We start from the raw sequence: 18,250 nt of genomic DNA on the forward strand, positions 1-18,250 counted from the left end.
GTTCAGGTCCTGGTATCAGCACACACACACACACACACACACACACACACACACACACACATGCACACACACATATATACACACTTACATGTATACACACTTATATGTATGTGTGCATGTGTATGTACAAACACATACACATGCACACATACATATATGCACACGCGTATACACACATATGCACACACATATACACATACGTGTGCACACACATACACATGTGCACAAATGCACATACATGCACACATATACAAATGCACACATACATACACATGCACACATATACACGCACGTATACACACATGGACATGCATGCACACACACACAATTAGCAATTACAGGTGGGCTTTTTAAAACTTTTACAAAAGTCTTGAATATACTACTTTCATAATAAAAGGGGCTGTTTTTATTTATTTTTGTATGGTAAGAACTTGAGGTTGATTTAGCAATATATATTATAATTAGCTATAAAACTATTGATTGTAAATATATTCTTTCAAATGATGAGTATAAAATCATTTCTACTCCTTGGCACAGGCCAGAAATTTCTTAATAGAAACCCAGAAACACAACAAATCAAAGAAAGATTGGACAAATGGGATTGCATGAAGTTGCAGAGCTTCAGCATGGCAAAGGACATAGCGAGCAAGATCAATGGAAAGCCCACAGATTGGGAGAAGATCTTCACTAGCCATACAATGGACAAGGGTCTCATATCTAAAATATACCTGAAACTCAAAAAATTAAATCCCCCAACAACAAATCCTCAAAGAAATAGCTGCCCAATAAATAAGTGGGCTAAAGAATTAAAGAGAAACTTCTCTGAAGAGGAAAGAAGGATGGCCAATAGACACATGAAGAAATGCTCAACCTCTCTAGGCATAAAAGAAATGCAAATCAAAACAACATTGAGATACCACCTCACCCCAGTTAGAATGGCAAAAATCAAGAACTCTAATAACAACAGATGCTGGAGGGGATGTGGACAGAAGGGAACCTTACTTCATTGTTGGTGGGAGTGCAAACTTGTTCAACCACTTTGGAAAGTAGTATGGAGGTTCCTCAAAAGACTCCACATAGAGCTCCCCTATGACCCAGCATTTCCACTTTTGGGCATTTACTCAAATGATCACAAACAAGACCATACAAAAGTTACCAGCACAACTATGTTTACTGCAGCATTGATTACCATAGCTAAGATATGGAACCAATCCAGATGCCCTTCAGTAGAGGAATGGATCAAGAAAATGTGGTATATATACACAATGAAATTCTATGCTTCCATCAGAAAGAATGACATTGTCCCATTTTTTAGGAAATGGAAAGACTTGGGAAAAAAATTATATTAAATGAAGCCAAGCCCAAAGAAACATAGGTTCCATGATTTCCCTTATTTGTAATAACTAGTATATGTCTGAGACAAGCAGAAAAGGTCAGATAAGTTGGTGTTAGGTGAAATAAATCCCAAGATAAGTATTAAAATATTTTTGCTTTCATGCAATTGTTTCTAACATATTTATAAGATATTTCTTTGTTGCTTTGTATGTCCCTCCCCCATGTATAACCCCTGCTTTCACTGTATTTGATGTTGGTATAACTTGTGGAGGGGAAGGAAAAAAACAAATCGTTTAAATAGTGATACAGGTGGACCCATTGCAACAATGAGATGTACAAAACGAACTTTACAACTTTGGGGGAGGGGAGTATGGGAAGGGATGGGAAAGGGAAAACAAAGGAGGAGGCTACAATGCTTGATAAGAAATGTACTCATTACCTTGCCCATGTAATTGTAACCCCTCTGTATGGTATTTTCACAATAAAAATAATAATAAAATCATTTCTAATCACCTCTTTTTATTGTGTACATTATTTCTACAAAGGGGTTTCATTGTGATGGTACCATACATACACGTAATATAATCTGATGAAATGTACCGTCCATGACTCTTTCTTGTCTCCCTCCTCTCTTTTTAAACATTTTTAAAAGTTTGTATTATTATCTTCAAAGAACTGTCCACGGTGGTTTACAGTTCAACTATTTGTACAATGTATCATCATCCATCAGCTTTATATCATTTTCCCACCTCCATCTGACTACCAACTTCATCAAGTTCCTCAGTTCTATTTTCACATAAGTACACTGAACGTTATGATCATATGTTCACCCATCTTGCCTCTCTCCATTTGCTCCCTTCCCAGTTGGCCAGGCTAGCTTTCTTCCATTGTATATTTTGGGTTCCTTTGTCAGAATTCAGGGGGCTGTACATACACAGATTTATTTTTGGTTCTTCTAGTCTGTTCCTTTGGAATAGTTCTATTTATTGAAAATGGTTTGATCCATTGATTTGAATCATTTATTAAGTAGGGTATTTGTTCTTTGTTTCTAATTTTCTGAATTCTTTATCATTCTGGATAATAATACCTTGTCTGATGAGTAGCTTGCAAAGATTTTCTCCCACACAGTAGGCTTTCTCATCACTACAATCGCTGTTTCCTTGATGTGCAGAAACTTTTTAATTTGATGAAATCCCATTAGTCATATCTTGCTTTTACATCCTGGATAATCGGAATCCAATCAGGAAATCCTGTATATTTTTATTCTAGTATTTCAAAGTTGGACCTAGTATTTTAAGGTCTTTGATCCACTTTAAATAGATTTTCTTTTTGCAGGCAGAGAGAGAGGGAGTTAGTTCCACTCCTCTACCTGTGCGTAGCCAGTTTTGCTAGCACTAGTTAATGTCTGTTCTCCAGCTTGCATTTTAGTATGTTTATTGGGAGTCAGATGACTACATGTGTGTGCTTATTTCTGGCCCTCCATTGATCCTGAGTCTTTCTCTGATGAAACCATGCAGTTGTGTTACTATGGATTGGATGATCATTTTAAAATGGGTATTGCTCTTTTTGCTTAGGATTTCTTTGCCTATCAAGGATCATTTTTGCTTCTATCTGATTAGGAAAGAAAAAAGTCCCACAAAGGGATAGGAAGATAACTGAAAAAAGTGGATGATAGCTTACATAGCAGAAGAACTTAGTCACATGAGGCAAAGGGAAAATAAAAGATAATTAGTCAATGTGAGAATAAAAATAAAATAATAATAAAAAGTAAAAATAATGAGAAGCCAAGACTGGATGTTCATATCTATAATATTAGCTACTCAGGAGACTAGGATCTGAAGACTGCACTTCAAAGGCAGCCCAGGCAGGAAAGCCTATGAGATTCTTATCTCCAATTAACCACCCCAAAAGCCAGAAGTGGGGCTGTAGTTCAGTGGTAGAATGCCAGTAAAAGCTAAGGGACAGTGCCTAGGCTCTGAGTTCAAGCCCCCCTACCAACACACACACACACACACACACACACACACACACACACACACACACACACACACACACAGCACAAAACTATAATGAGAAATCTCTTTATACCTAGAACAGTTACAATCAAAAATAGAGAAAGTAATCATCTTAGAACCTGTGTGCATTGCTCATAGGAATGTAAAATGCTGCAGCTGCTATGGGAAAGACTCAGTTCCTGAGAGAGTTAGAAACAGGATTATCATATGGCCTAACAACTCTATTGCTAGACATATACCTAAAATAATTAAAACTAGATGCTCAAATAAGCACTTGAGCACCAGTGTTCAGAGAAACACTATTCTCTAGAGCCAGAGGTAGAAAGAACCTGAGTATTCACCAACAGGTAAATGGATTTTTTTAAATGTTCATATATCCATTCAGGGGAATAGCATTCAGCCATAAAAGGAATGAAGTAATGATTTGTGTACACGTGAATGAATCTTGAAAGTACACTATGAAATATGAAAGGCAGCAGACATAAACAATCTTATACAGTGCCATCACATTGAAATGAAATGTCCAGGAGAGGCAAATCCAATGCTGCTTACCAGGGGCTAGAGAAGGGGGTCATCTTGTAGGATGGTGAAAATGTTGGATATAATCAAAGGTGACCATTCCAGAACATGGTGAGAATGCATCAAATGCTAATGAATCATGCATTGTAATGGTTAATTTTGTGTAACGCAAATTTCCACGAAAAACCAATCACTGCTAGTGAATCTCAAAAGTTCAAAGGCTCCTCACATCTTCCCAGGTGCGGAAGCCACCACATTGTGCTGCTTGCTGGCTGTGTATTATTAATGTCACATGCTCTCCCATCACCCTGGCCCCCAGTGCTAACGAACCCCACACACATTCTAAGAACAGAGCCTCGCATAGACAACATGCCCCACTTTCCTGGTAGCAGCAAGAAATAAATAATGCAGAAGATCAGAGTCCAGGGTGTCATATAAATAATGTAAGGTGTGAGAATCCAAAGAAATGCTTACTAATGCCCTTACAAATGTGTGTGTGTGCGCGCACCTATGCGTGTGCTCAGGAAAAGTGTCAGAAGCGTGCGTTGGGTAAAGAGTGGCCAATGTATAAGTAGGAGTTAAAAGGCCTGAGTACCAAACACGTAGCCATGACAGTGTACTAACACAAATTAGAGGTGACAGCACCCTGTAGGCCCTGAGGGGTTCTTACCGCCAGCCCTAATAGAACTTCTTCTAGCGGCGAGAGAAATACACGGGTGTATAAGGAGACTGGCAAAGGGAAGATTGCTAGCTGAGAAGGACTCATGTTGATCTCTGCATTCCCAAGATACCCAGAGCCCAAAGGATCAGAAGTGACCAAAACTTATGCACACTCATACTCAGAAACTGAGGGCCCTGGAGGTCAGGAATTGACAGGAAAGGCAAGACAGCCATGTGACTGGAGATAAAGTTCCACTGTTAAACTTCACTTGAGATGAGCCTATTTATCAACATCTAACCAAAGACAAATAGAGACTATATCAGAGCTATTTTTGTAATGTTGGCAGCCATTTTTTTGCATGATTTATGAAGGGGTTTTGGCTTGAGGGTTTTTTTTTTCCTAATAGAGCTGTCTCTATGAAAGCGCTTTGTCTTCAAGGAAGCCATTAATCAAAGTATCAGTGGGTTTGTCGACTATTTCAAACATCTCAGCAAAGCCCACAAGCATTTGTTCCAGGAGTTTCCCCTAAATGGGGACTCCAGCTGACCCGGACAGCCATCTTCCCATGTTGTTCATTTCCACAAGCAGCCACTCCCTTGTGGCCCCCATTCCATGCTTCTGTTTCTGTAATAAGCTCTGTTGCTCCAGATGCTGTACCATTTCTCAACATTGGGAGGATTCTAGTTGCTACTCCATCCCCCTAACCACACTCTCCCAATTCATGCTGAAAGGCTTGGTGATAACTTTGCACACTCTCTCAGATAGTGGACCACCTACTAGCCAGCCCGGTCCGGTGAAGCCAGAAGGCCCAGGCAGCTCTAAGAACACGTGGAGAAAATGGAAGTTCAGGTGTGAGGTCCCAGTTCTCTTGTCTTTTTCTCAGATGGAAGGGATCTGACTGCACCTCTGCTGGACTACCCTAGCTGCGGGAGAAGTGCGCGCTTCCATCAAGACCCCTTGAGTCTATCTGCAACAGCAAATCCCTGATGCGGGGTCTTGTAAACCACGGCTTCCTTAGAACCCCAGCAACACTTAGATCTTGCCCCCCCACACACACACACCAAGAATAAGACTACAATACACAAGTCCTATAATACCCACTTCCATTCGGATGACAATCTTTACTGAGTTCGGCAGAAAAACTTCAGGACTGAGTTCATCAGGTGGTGCACCATCTGATCAAGTGACACTGAATATCCTCCTGTGTGCCAGTTGTCTGTGGCTAATAGGTATTCAGTTGTAGTGGATTGCACTTGTATTAGCTCCTGCGCTCTCTACAGAAAGTGTGCCAACCTGTGTAGTGAAATCAGTCTTTGCAAGGCCCAGCTATTGTTGGATTTATCCTTACTTGCTCCTTCTTAAGAAAAGGAAAGTTAAACCTAACAGCTTACCTCAAATTTCTTAGTTTCAGGAACTAATAATATCTGGTTTGTCATCAATACAGTTTTTCTGGCAATAGGCTGAAGAAAAGTACTTAAATGTCACGTTTACCAAGCTCATTAACTCCCAGGTTTGTGGAGATAAAAATCACCCAATTAGACATCGCTCTCCTCTCCTGCCACATCTGTCTGCTTGTCATATCATACACCAACCCTTCCTCCTACTGATGACGGATTTTCTCTGAGAGGAAACTAACCTTGCGATCTGAGTTCAGATGTTCAGCCTCTTCTTCCAGCCGGGTGTTGGATAAAGTCTTCCAGTTTGGGGTGGCTCAACTTCTGGGCCACTGACCTGCAGTTTCTGTCCCTTAGTTCACACAGCTGGAACCGCAGGTAGCTGCCCTCCTGCTGGGAACAAATTCATCCCCTGCTCTGAGCTCTTCTCCTCACCACAGAGAAGTCTACATTCGCCACCACCTGATGCAGTAGCTACTCTTTTGTGAAGCAACCACTTGTGAAGCCAAAAAGCTTCTCCTCTTCTGGAAGCATCTTTACTGGTTGGCTATTCACAATCATTTCAGCTCAGATACAGTTCTGTTGCTCTCTTTTACTTTGATCCTTCGGGCGCTACAGGTTGAGAGGAGGCACTTACCCTGCTCTGTTCTAATTCTAAATTGAAACAACCTGCCAAAAACTTCCTGACCTTCTCTTCCCCATTTTCCCCCTACCAATCAAAGCACAGTATATTCAGCGTTTGCTTACATTCAGTAAGCTTTCTTATCTCTACCCCTATCTAAACATGTTTCCTGTCTTTCCTGTTAAATACGGTTTCTTCTTTTTTTTTAATGCTTTGCAGTCTTGCGATCAAAACAAAAGTACACAGATTGGTATTTCCAAAGAAATGCCTTCGCCTTCCTAGTAGCTGCTAGGTTTCAGGACCATCTTAGTTTCTTAGGTGGATCAGAGAACAGTAATATCCGTTTGGTTTACTATTTGGATTTATTAAGTTATGCCCTTCTCTACTGGTTAGTCCTCCAGGAAGAATTTGTGGAGGAGGCCTGAGTCCATGCAATTCACACTACTAGAAAGAAAAGGCAGCATTACCTTCGGAGGGTGACTCACGCCTGTAATCCTAGCTCCTCAGGAGGCTGAGATATGAGCATCCCAGTTCAAAGATAGCTTGAACAAAAAAGTCCAAGAAACTTATCTCCAATTAACCAGCAAAAAGCTCAACCTCAAGTGGTAGAGCATTGGTCTTGAGTAAAAAAGCCAAGCAATAGTATGAGACCCTGAATTCAAGCCCCAGTACTAGCACACCAAAAAATAAAATAAGGCAAAACAAAAGGCTTTATTTGGCAGACAGGAAAGCGCTTACCAGGGCCACCTGAACTTTACACTGAGGTGCAGGGCTAGAGTCTTCTGTGACCCCATCTCTCTGTCTGAAAGCATGCAAGGAGATATGGCACTGGGGTCCTCGGCCACACAGATGTTTATTGGCCCTTGCTGAGAGGTAGGTTTGAAGGTTTGTTCTCCTTCTCTGTGTGAGTCCTGCCTCACATAATCTAGACTTATATAGGCCAAGATCTGCCCCCAAATTCCTCTCCCTTTTCTAATCCTCATCCATATGCAAACATACATACACAGATCATCATCATCATCACCACTGTCATCAATCTCATTTGTATCATCCACATCACATATGATCAGCTACACCCATAATAAAGTTTTTGCTACTATTAAGGGAAACAGAATGGAGACAGCTTTTGTTGTTTGTCGGAAGAGATCATCTATGTCGTCCTGATAGTTCCTTCTGGGATAATCTTGAAATTTTGTCAAGCAGAGAACCTAACAGTTAGCTTTGAATGGTTGCCTAAGGAACACCACGGAGTCCTGATTCACAGACATATTCTCCCCACTCTGAAGCTTCCTGTTCATAACTCAGCAAGTAAGAGTGAGGTGGAAAGCGTGCATGCTCAGCAACCAATTGTCACAGGACAAACCTACCCGCCCCCTGCATCTCACAGCAGTCACCTGACTTGCTCCCACCCCAGAGCAACTGGAGGCAGAAGGAAGATCATCTGAGAGACACGGACGGGACTACTCCTCCTCTGACTTTAGTGACCCTCGCAAAAGGCTTTTCAACAGTTTAAAAGTGAGAATGCTCTAAAACATTACCACCTCTAGGCAGAACCAAGAAACAGCAAAAAAACATTTCCGTGCCGGTTGGGGCAACACATTAACTACTACTTCATTCTGGTTTCTTTCTGGAAGTTACCAGAACACCAACTCATTCTTATAACCCAGAGTAAGAAAAGTGAGGGAGTCAAGCACTTAATCTCCCTTTCCCTTGGGAATCTTCAGAGAACTCAAATTAGCCTTGGTTAGAAAAACTAGTAAGTAGAAAAAAGAAAAGCACAGATGTATCTTTAGATCACAATTTGGTCACCCCACCCAACTAAGGTAATAAATCAAGACAACTGTTAACAGGAGGTGAAAGAATCTGGTGAAAGGTAAATAGAACACTGTTTAATAAAAGATGTTCCTGATCTGTAAAACTTAACCCCGATGATCAGTTAGAATTTCCCTAAAAATGGTACAAGCAGCTGGAAAGACTCCTAATCAGAACTTAGAATAATGAGTTCATTTATTTATTAATAATTTTAATGAGAAAAATGGACATTTTTGTGGTCAGTTGTGGGTCTTGAACTCTGGGCCTGCACACTGTCCCTGAGCTCTTCAGCTCATGGCGAGCACTCTACCACTTGAGCCACAGCTCCACTTCTGGTTTTGTCATGGTTTATTGGAGTTAAGAGTGTCACAGACGTCTCTGGCTGGCTTTGAACCATGATCCTCAGATCTCAGCCTCTTGAGTAGCTAGGATTACAGGTATTAGCCACTGGCACCTGGCTGAGAAAAGTGGACTTTCAGAAGCTGAGAATACATTTTATAAACCTAGGAACTGAGATGGAATTGGGGTTTAGAGAGATATATATGTATGGAATTTTTATATGTATCTATATGTATGCATAGGTATGTATGTATATATATATGTCTACAAGGAGGAAAATTTAGACCTCACTCATGGCAAACATAAACTAAACAAAGCAAAGAGATAAGCAATAATATAAGTACTTAAATATCAACCACAAAAAACATAACATATAAATACTAAAGTATCAACCATAAGAAAACACATTCTCAAAAAAAGACAACCAATGGCTGTTAAATCAATTCACAAAGCCACAAAATTAAATTATAAACCAACTTTTGCTAATCAAATTTACAAATATATAAACAGAAAGAACAGTCATGCCCATTCTTAGCAAGAACTTGGGGTGGGGTCAGGGCGTCGTTTGCTGATTTCCGTAGGTGGGAATGCCCTGGCATACATTTTCTACACTTGCTGAATAGTTCCAGAGTTAAGCAACCTATATGAAATTTAAAAATAAAAATAGATGCTATATCCTCAGACCTTCCAAAACCATAGCACGTGTTTATCCCAAGGGGGAAAAGGTAAATTTAGCAGCTATATACCTTTTTAAATGCATGAATATTTACTACAGCATATTCTTATCAGCAATATTCCAAGTGAAGAACTCCCCCCCGCAGCCCTGCCCCACAGCCCCACTCGAGTCAGAAGTGCACTCGGATGTGAGAGCCGCCATCTGGGCATGGAGCCTGTCCCTGCTGCTCACCTGGGCGCCCGCTGCCAAGGCCTAGGCCCAGCTCACCACACAGCCCTCGGAGCTCTCCTGCTTTCTCATCTCATCGCACGGAACCCGAGGGTCCAGGAGAGTAAACCCTGCCTGGCAGCTGTGTTTCAGGGACTCCAGGTCTTGAGTATGTCTGGTAATGATACGAGCTAAGTTCTTTGGGATTTTTTTTTCTAAAAAAATAAAGCATCAGGAAGCAGCACGTAGCTCCGCTCTGCAGACAGTGGCTATCTCTTTCCTCCAGGCTCTGTCCCCTGACACGGCTCCTTCTTTTTGCCTTTGTACTCCACATCGCTCAGGGCTGCCCCTTGTGATACTTTAGGGCTGCTCAGGGAGATGGAGATGTTTGCCATCTGAGAAGCAAAGACTAAGGTATGTGCACAGTCCTGCTGTTCACCAGCCCTGGACCTTCAGCCCTCAGCCTCCTTGGAGAAGCACAGGACCCCAGTGAGCATAGGTGGAGCTGTTGGAAGGGCAGACCCCACTTCCTGTTGCCTTGTGCCCCCTGGATCCACCCCACCAGGGTCAGAGGAGAATCATCCAACCTGTGGTCCTCCAAGAGAAAAGGCTGGACGGCCGCTTTGTCTGCCACACTCCGGCCATGACTGCAGGTTGTTAGAAGAAATTTTTATTTTCCAAAATGACAGAAAGTCTATCTGTGCCCAAATTAAGATATATCCTTTCTACTTTCTTTAAAAACAAAACAAAAATGAATTCTGGACTTCTCTTGCCATTTTCCTGCTTTTCTGAAAGAAGTGAGTCATGTCGTTTACATCAGAGCAATTTGGTCCTCATCTCCACAGCCCCCCCCCCCTCCCGGGAAGGACGGTCCCCAGCCCCAGCTGCGTCCCCACCACCCCTCCCAGTCAGTCAAGTGCTAATTACGCGAACCTGTTACAGTCATGTGGTCTGGTCAGTCATTAGGTCTGTGGGCCTGTTCTCCTCCATGCCTTGCTACAGTGGTGTCTTGGTTTGGATGAGAAATCCTGTCTTAGGGACTGTAGGTTTGAAGGCTCACGTCCTACGAAAACAGACTCATAGCAAAGCCAGGGTGGGTAGTGATGCTGGTTACATGAATGACCAAGGCTTCCAGGGCCCCGCCTCCCCCCAAAGACCAAAGACCGGCCCTCAGTCAGGACTTCTGTGATCCAGGAGACAGACAGCTGTCAGGGAAGCACAGCAGCCTCCACCTGCCTCTCCTCCACGCCTGTGGCTTCACTGGGAAGATGCCCACCTTTTCCCCAAGCCAAGAGGTCCTGAGAAGGGCAGAGCGCCATCAGACAGAAAAGCAGCCTCGCTTCCAGCCAACGGAGCCAGACTACCTCCGCCTGCTTCCACACTAGGTAGATAGTGCTTTGTGAAAACAAAACTATGTCCTGGGGAGACGGCTCTTCTGCTCGCTGGAAACTGAAGGAGCTCATTTTGTCCACAAACTGAAGAAGCGAGCCACTATGGATATGCAGATATGATATAGCTTCGTTATCTCCTATGTCATCAGCTGCTGTGTGCCATGATGGAAAGGGGTCGTGCCTCCGGCCTTGTGTTTTCATGCTTTGGGTCTGTGCACCCTCAAAACTCAGACACGAGCGCCTCAACTGTGAGCGTGCCATCTTTACTGCTCCGTCAAACGCCACCTGGCATCTGGCTTTGTCAAGGAGGGAGCAAGTAGGGTCCCAGACATGGGCCTGTTAGTACTGACACTAGGACAGGCCCAGAAACAACGGGGGTGGAGGGGGTGTCTGGAGACCACAGCGGTTACCCCCATGCCAAGAGCAGCGTCCCCCAGAGCAGGTGATCAATAAACGAGTATTGCCTAACTACCACCTTAACTCCTGTTCTGCAGGCTGTTCTCTGAGTTCAGAGCAGGGCTCAGTGGAGAGCCTCGTCTTTACCTCCCTGCCCCCGGGGAGGGCAGAGGAATGGCACCCTCTCCCCTGCGACCTCTCTCTATGCTAGGGGTCCTGCTCCTGAGGCTCCAGATGCCACAGTCCCTGCCAGCAAAGCCTCTGGGCAAAATTCTGCAACAAAAGGCACTTGCACCAGAGGCGGAAGTGAGCAGTGGGCACTGAGTTCTGTCAGAACCAACACCACCCAATTTAGATCATGCACGTAGCTGCCTGCTGTAGGTGGCAGAAGTTAGGTCAGTCTGATCCCAGCAGGACGCTTGAGGTTCCTGTTTTCTAGACTTCAGCTGCCTAGTTCTCCCGTCTTAAATTCTGGATGGCTGAAATATCCAGATTCAACTCCATTTTCCTGAATCCCTTTTAACTGATACCTTAGATTCAGCCGTTCCCCCGCACCCCCCACCCCCGCCCGCCACCTACTGTTAACCAAAGATTTGCCAACCTGGCAAAAGGAAAGCCTGGGCTAGTGTGAGTATTGTCCCGGGGCCCCATCCTCTAGCTCCCCTTTCTTCCTCTCCAAGATGGAGAGGTGTGGGGGCAGGTGCCCTGGGAAAAGTCCTAGGCGCAGAATGCTGTGAATTAAGCAAACCTTTTAGAGGAGACTCTGTCACCCTTCACCCTCTCCAGTCTTGATTAGGGACTGTTTGCTTATCTAATTCATCTGTTGATAATCACTGACTACCTCCAAAAGCACAGAGGCTGAAATGCTAGTTCCTAATTTCTCTATTTTGTGGGTTAGTTATCAGGGAAGTTCTGCTGTTTTCTTTTTCTTTTTTAATTTATTTATTTTTTTATTGTGAACATACTGTACAGAGGGGTTACAATTACATGGCCAAGATAATGAGTACATTTCTTGTCAAGCATTGCAGCCTCCTCCTTTGTTTACCCTTCACATCCTTCCCAGCCTCCCCCTGACCCCCCACCCAATCCTCCCCACCCCCACACCAAAGTTGTAAAGTTCGTTTTCGACATGACAACTTGTACTTCTCATTGTTGCAACGGGCCCACCTGTATCCTTAAATGACTTGTTTTTCCCCTTCTCCTCCACAAATTATACCGACATCAAATATAGTGAAAGGAGGGGTTATTCTGTGGGGGAAGGACATACAAAGCAACAAAGAAATAATCTTATAAGTTCTGCTGTTTTCTTTTCCCTTTCTATCTCTGCCTTAGGTAGTGCTGTGGGTTTTTTTTTTAAGTCTCTCTTCCCTCCCTCAGGCTCTCCCCCCTTCTTCCTCTCTCTCTGTCTCCCTCCCTCCCTCCTTTCCTCTCTATGTCAGGGCTTAATTTAGATATTTATAGTTCCTGTATTAGCTCTTTGCATGCTGTTTTAACAAATTACTGCAAATCTAGTGGCTGAAGACAAGTTATACACCTGACAGAGCTCTCACTTGAAATCCAAAGCCGTCAGGTGTATTTCCTTCCACTAGCCCTAACAAGAATTTGTCTTCTGGATAGTTTAGAGTAGCTGCTTTCCTGGGCTGTTGGCTCTGCCTCAGTCTTCACGATCAGCTATGTAGTGTCTCTGATTGTTCGTCTCCACTCCTATTTCCTTCTGACTGTTCCCTCTGCCTCCCCTTCCCTCTTCAGGACTCTTACGATTCCACGGGACAATCCAGAATCATCTCCCCATCTCTGCAGTCCTTGACCTCACTCTATTGTGCAATGGCGCAAAACTCATTAATATTTAGAGGAAATTGCAGAGATTAGAATGTGCATATCTTGCCATGGCGGGGAGGGAGGTCATTATTGGTGTACTACAAAAACCAAATGCAAATGAGTCAATTTCCTTCCCTCTTCCTGGAAGCCTTGGCTTTGACCAAATCAAAGCTTTAGTGCTTAGCACCCAACTGAATAGAATTCTCTGGGAAAATTTGCTTGCTCGGGCTGTTCAGCTCTATGGTTGGTATACTGAAGTCTGCTGGAGGTAGAGACCACAAGAGAGAAGAAAAATTGTAATTAACGCTAAGCCATACATGCATACATTCATGTACAGTCCTAACCAAAACTTAAACTATTGAACTATTTCTGGTTCAAATCTTTGTAGACCTATTGCTTCCCGATAATAGCAGCAGGGCTCCTCTGGGTTCCCAAAGGTTAGGATCTAATAGCATTCTCCAAGAAAAAAAGCAATAAGGGAAAAGCCAGGCTCGATTCTCACAAAGGGCAAATTGCACTGCGATGTCTGTGGAGTGTGCTAAATTTCACACAGCTGCTTTCCTTTAAGTCAGTGTTAGCGAGTTTCCCACCCGCTACCATCTTCACTGCCACCGAAGCCATGTTTCCCTGACCTTTCTGTAATTCATGCATATTGAGTTCTCTGGGGTCCTTTTCAGTCCTTCCTCGGATTGTCTCTCTTCACTCTGCGCCCTGGCATGCCTGTCTGTGCCTTCACTCCTGCTCAGAGGAGCCTCACAGGAATAACTTTCCTTGGAGTACAACTAGGAAAGCTGACGTTCCTTTACCAGCATGGATCAAATTTCAGATATTTGTGTAAGCACACTGAATGTCATTATTTTGTTTGTTGTTATTAGAGCCAAAAATTAAATGGTCTGTCCTTTTAAACTAGAATTCTGAAAGCCTCAGCCTCGTGGCCAGCACATGCTTCATGCACAGAAGAACCCAAGGCTCCACCATGGAGCCCACAGTGGAGAGCTCTTCCATTTGAGCCTTCCATAACATTGCACTTACTCGTGTCATATTAACTTGGTATAACCCTATTTGTCAACTCTTGTGTGGATTTCCTGAGCTACTGGAGAAAGTCGTTGCCTAGGCCTAAGTCTTGAAATATTTTCCTCGTCTTCCTCTAGGAGTTTCCTTTTGTGTTCTGATCCTATGTTAATATATTTGCTCCATTTCCCAACTGATTTTTGCACCGGGTCAGGGAAGGGAGCTGCGTTTCATTCATCTACATGTTGACATCCAGTTTTCCAAGCACCTTGTGTTAAACAGGCTCTTTTTCCAGGATGCGCTCTGGTCTGCTTTCTCATGCTGGATCAGAGCAGGCAGGAAGCACTACCTCGGCCTTCCTCCTCTACCCTGGCCCAATCCCTTACCCATCCCTCCCTTTCACAGAAAAACAGTATTCCAGCCTCTGAAGAGAGAGGGAGGGTCTCCTCCTCTGCTCATCTCACATGAATTAACTTGAAGAAAGCAAGGCTCTAGTCTGAAGCAGGCTGGTCTTAGGACGACCTTGGGGAACCTGAGTCCAAGTCCAGAGGCCACACATGTGTACCGCCGCTCACTGTGGCCCGTGAAGTCGGGGACTTGAGACAGAAAGGCTGCTGTTTTTCTCAAGTCTTTAAATAAATCCCACTTTTTGGTAGAGTAGCAACACTGTGACAATCCACAAACTTTTTAATCTTTTTGGAATACATATGGTTCCTATCTATAATATAAAATCCAGCTTTCTAAGCATCTCAAGTTAAGTATATATTTACATTATATATACATATATAATATACAATATGCATATTATATTAGATATATTATAATTCATATGAATATTTTACATATACAATTAGATAAATATATATTTCTAGAATATAATTTAGAAATATATTATAAATGCTATTATAAAATATATATTTATAAATCTATAATATAATATATACCTATATGTTATATATAGCTTATGATTATACATATATACATATATATATACTCATAAAGCGTTTCAATGAACGATGTGGGCCAGTGGATCATGTGGGTTGGGGTAGGTGAGGAAAGACACATGGGCTCTGGGGAAGGCTGGTGACAGCAAAAGAGGTTGGACCAGCAAGGAGGGTGAAAGGATGGATGTGTTCAAGTTGAGCCTTTAGGTGTGTGATGACAGAACAAAGAAACTTGTTGGAATTGTTCAAGGAAGGGGTGAGGAGAGAGAGAGAGTGAACGGAATACAAGCGGAGCAGAGAGCATGGATAGGAACGGAGTTGGCTGAGCGTTCCTCTTTGTGAAGCAGTGCCAGCTTGTTGGCAGTAGCCGCCGTGTAGCGCTTTGGAGACCATTGTATTCCTGTCACAGGATAGAGGACATGAGGAGAGGAGTTTAGGTGGGTGTGACGGAGATCCAGGGTTATCACTACGGAGAAAAGAGAGATTAGCACGGGCTGGGAAACTGAAAAGAACAACTTCTGATACTGAGCTAAAATGGAAAGTATCTGTGTCGGTTTGTGAATTTTGAACCATAATTCTTAGTTCTGCCTGCTGAGAGCAGAGTTAGAATCAGGGATGTGTCCAGAACAGCGCGCAGACCTGCCTGCCCCTCACAGCACCAGTCTCCACTAGCGAAGCCAGGACTCCCTGCAGACATTACCGAGCGCCATCTGGGGGGACCAGCACTGGTCCTGCGTGGGCACAGGCAAAAATAAGTCTATCAACCACCGCCATCCCCAGTCCTCAGGCTCCTTCACCTCTCCTAAGCCAAGGCTGCTCCACTCCTTCCACTTCCCCACCTCCTCTCACCCAGCATCCAATAACAGCCAAGCCCTCCTCCCCATGGTCTAAGTCCTCCCCCTCCTCCCAGCCTTCACCTCTGCTTGCCTGGTGTGTGGTCCCTTACTGCAGCAGCGTCCAGGGCTGTGGTGCTGGACTCCCGGCCACAGCCGCACCTCAGCACAGCACAGCACAGGCCCAGGGCGCCTGGCACACACAGATGCCGGAACACGGTCATGCCTCTGGGGCCTAGAGACCAAGACTTCCTCACCTGTGACCTCCGGCGATCAACCACTCTCCAGTCTTTTTTTCTTCTTCTTTTTGGTTATTCCTCTCACATCTTATTCCTAAACAATCTGCTCCTCCAGAGCCTTCGAATTCACCTATTTCTGCTTTGCTTCCTTTAGCTATAGCCTCTTTTGCACACGAAAGAGAAAACTGCACACAAACTCAGAGGAAGGCAAAATGGCAATTGCTTGATTGTTTTTGAAACAAAAACATTTTCTCCCAAATCTGTCTGACATGTCCTGACACACCTTGACGGTGTGCCCAGCAAGTGTGATTCACAGTGGATGAAGTTGGTTGTGGTTTTTTTGTTTTTGTTTTTGTCATTCGTGGGCTTGAACTCTGGGCCTGGGCGCTGTCCCTCAGCTCTTAAGCTCAAGGCTAGCGCTCTACCATTTGAGCCATTCTACCACTTCTGGCTTTTTCTGCTTATGTGGGCCTCATGCATGCAAGGCAAGCACTCTACCACTGAGCCATCTTCCCAGCCCACTGAAGTTGTTTTCTTTTACACACACATCCATATTCACTCCCTTATCTTCTCATCCTCCCAATACATATTAATTTTTAAAAAAAAGAGGTCATCAGCTGGCTGCAGTGATACACTAGGAAGCAAGAAGATGGAAAATTTGAGGCCAATTAGGACTACATAATAAGGCAAGAAAAGAGAAAAAGAATAAACAAATGAAAGGAAGGGAAGGGAATAGGACAGGAAAAGCAAAAGGATAGGAAAACCAGGAAAGAAGGAAGGAAAGAACAAAGAAGGAATGAAGGAAGACAGATCATGAATGTTAATATCATTATGACTCTGCAAATGTGAATCATTTTTGAACATTGTCTTTTAGCCAAGAGCCATCCCCACCTCTTCTGAAATATAAAGTAGCAAGTTGGGCCGCAGGCCTATACCATCCTTACTACCAAGCACTGTGGTCTTCATTTTCCCTGCAAACTTGGTTGCTTGGTTTTACAGTCAAGTACCACAGCTGGATTGTCCCAACCCAGATGATGCCAACAAACTTGGAATGCACTGGGGACGCTCGCCGAGCATCATGGCGGCCCTGTAAGGTGGTCTAAGCCAGCCTGCCCTTGAGAGTAGTTGGAATTTATATCTTTCCCATTTGGCTTTTTTTTTTTTTAAGAGGAGTTGGATTTCAAAGATCTAGCTGCAGTATTTCCATAAATCTGGCATTAATTCCTCCCTTCCTCTATTACCAATTGATGAAAGGAAAGAGCTCAGCCTAGTTTCTCATGGGTTATGCAAAATGCCATCCTATATTTTGGAAAGCTCTAGGTGCACTGGTACATCTTATATTTGAGTACGCAGTTGGGCTCACAGGCTCCTCCCCCTTGAGTTTCCATAGGATAAAGCTGGGATTCTCGAAGAAGTGATGTTACAAGGATCAAGATCACCATGAGCGTTCCAGAGCTGGCCATGAGGCATACTCAGTGATGTCCCAGTCTGGATGAGACCAGCGGATGTAAGGGGGGGAAATTACCCACTCACAATTGGGAAACACTGCAGAAGAAGAGATAAACATGAACTTCTAGAAGGATACTTATTTCTGATTCAAACATTAATCTCTTTGCTATTACTTAATCTCCATAGCTCCTTATTTTTTAAAAAAAAATCTATGGACAAGAAGATGCAGAATAGTTTCAGACTCTATCTGGCGATTCTTTGCAGTGTGCTGAAACTGTCCATCCAGAACTCCAACTGAGTGGAACAAAGTAGACTTTCAGAGGTAAGAGAAGGTTCTGGTGGCTCAAAGATTCTGAAACTGATTGCACAGAGTGAAGTGCAAGCCTGCCTTCCTCCAGGGCTGAACCGGACACAAGAAGTCCAGGCATGGGGCTGGGAAGTGGCTCAGTGGTAGAGCGCTTGCCTTGCATGCCTGAGGTCCTGGGTTCAATTCCTCAGCATCACATAAGCAGAAAAAGCTGGAAGTGGCACTATGGCTCTACTGGTAGAGCACTAGCCTTGAGCTGAAGAGCTGAGGGAGAGCGCCCAG

General features: G+C 43.7%; 1 protein-coding gene across 4 annotated transcripts in view; it reads right to left on the reverse strand.

Annotated features, from left to right (window-relative positions):
- Cd226 (CD226 molecule) overlaps positions 1–6,623 on the reverse strand; it is a 55,094-nt gene extending 48,471 nt beyond the window's left edge. For all 4 annotated transcript variants that reach the window (XM_042693540.1, XM_042693537.1, XM_042693536.1 and 1 more), the window contains exon 1: positions 6,167–6,623. The gene's annotated coding sequence lies outside the window, so the exon portion shown is untranslated. The remainder of the gene's footprint in view (positions 1–6,166) is intronic.
- Between the last annotated feature and the right edge of the window lie 11,627 nt (positions 6,624–18,250).

This window comes from Dipodomys spectabilis, unplaced genomic scaffold (genome assembly GCF_019054845.1).
Source record: "Dipodomys spectabilis isolate Male_0828 unplaced genomic scaffold, ASM1905484v1 ptg000169l, whole genome shotgun sequence".
In the NCBI taxonomy this organism is placed as follows: domain Eukaryota; kingdom Metazoa; phylum Chordata; class Mammalia; order Rodentia; family Heteromyidae; genus Dipodomys; species Dipodomys spectabilis.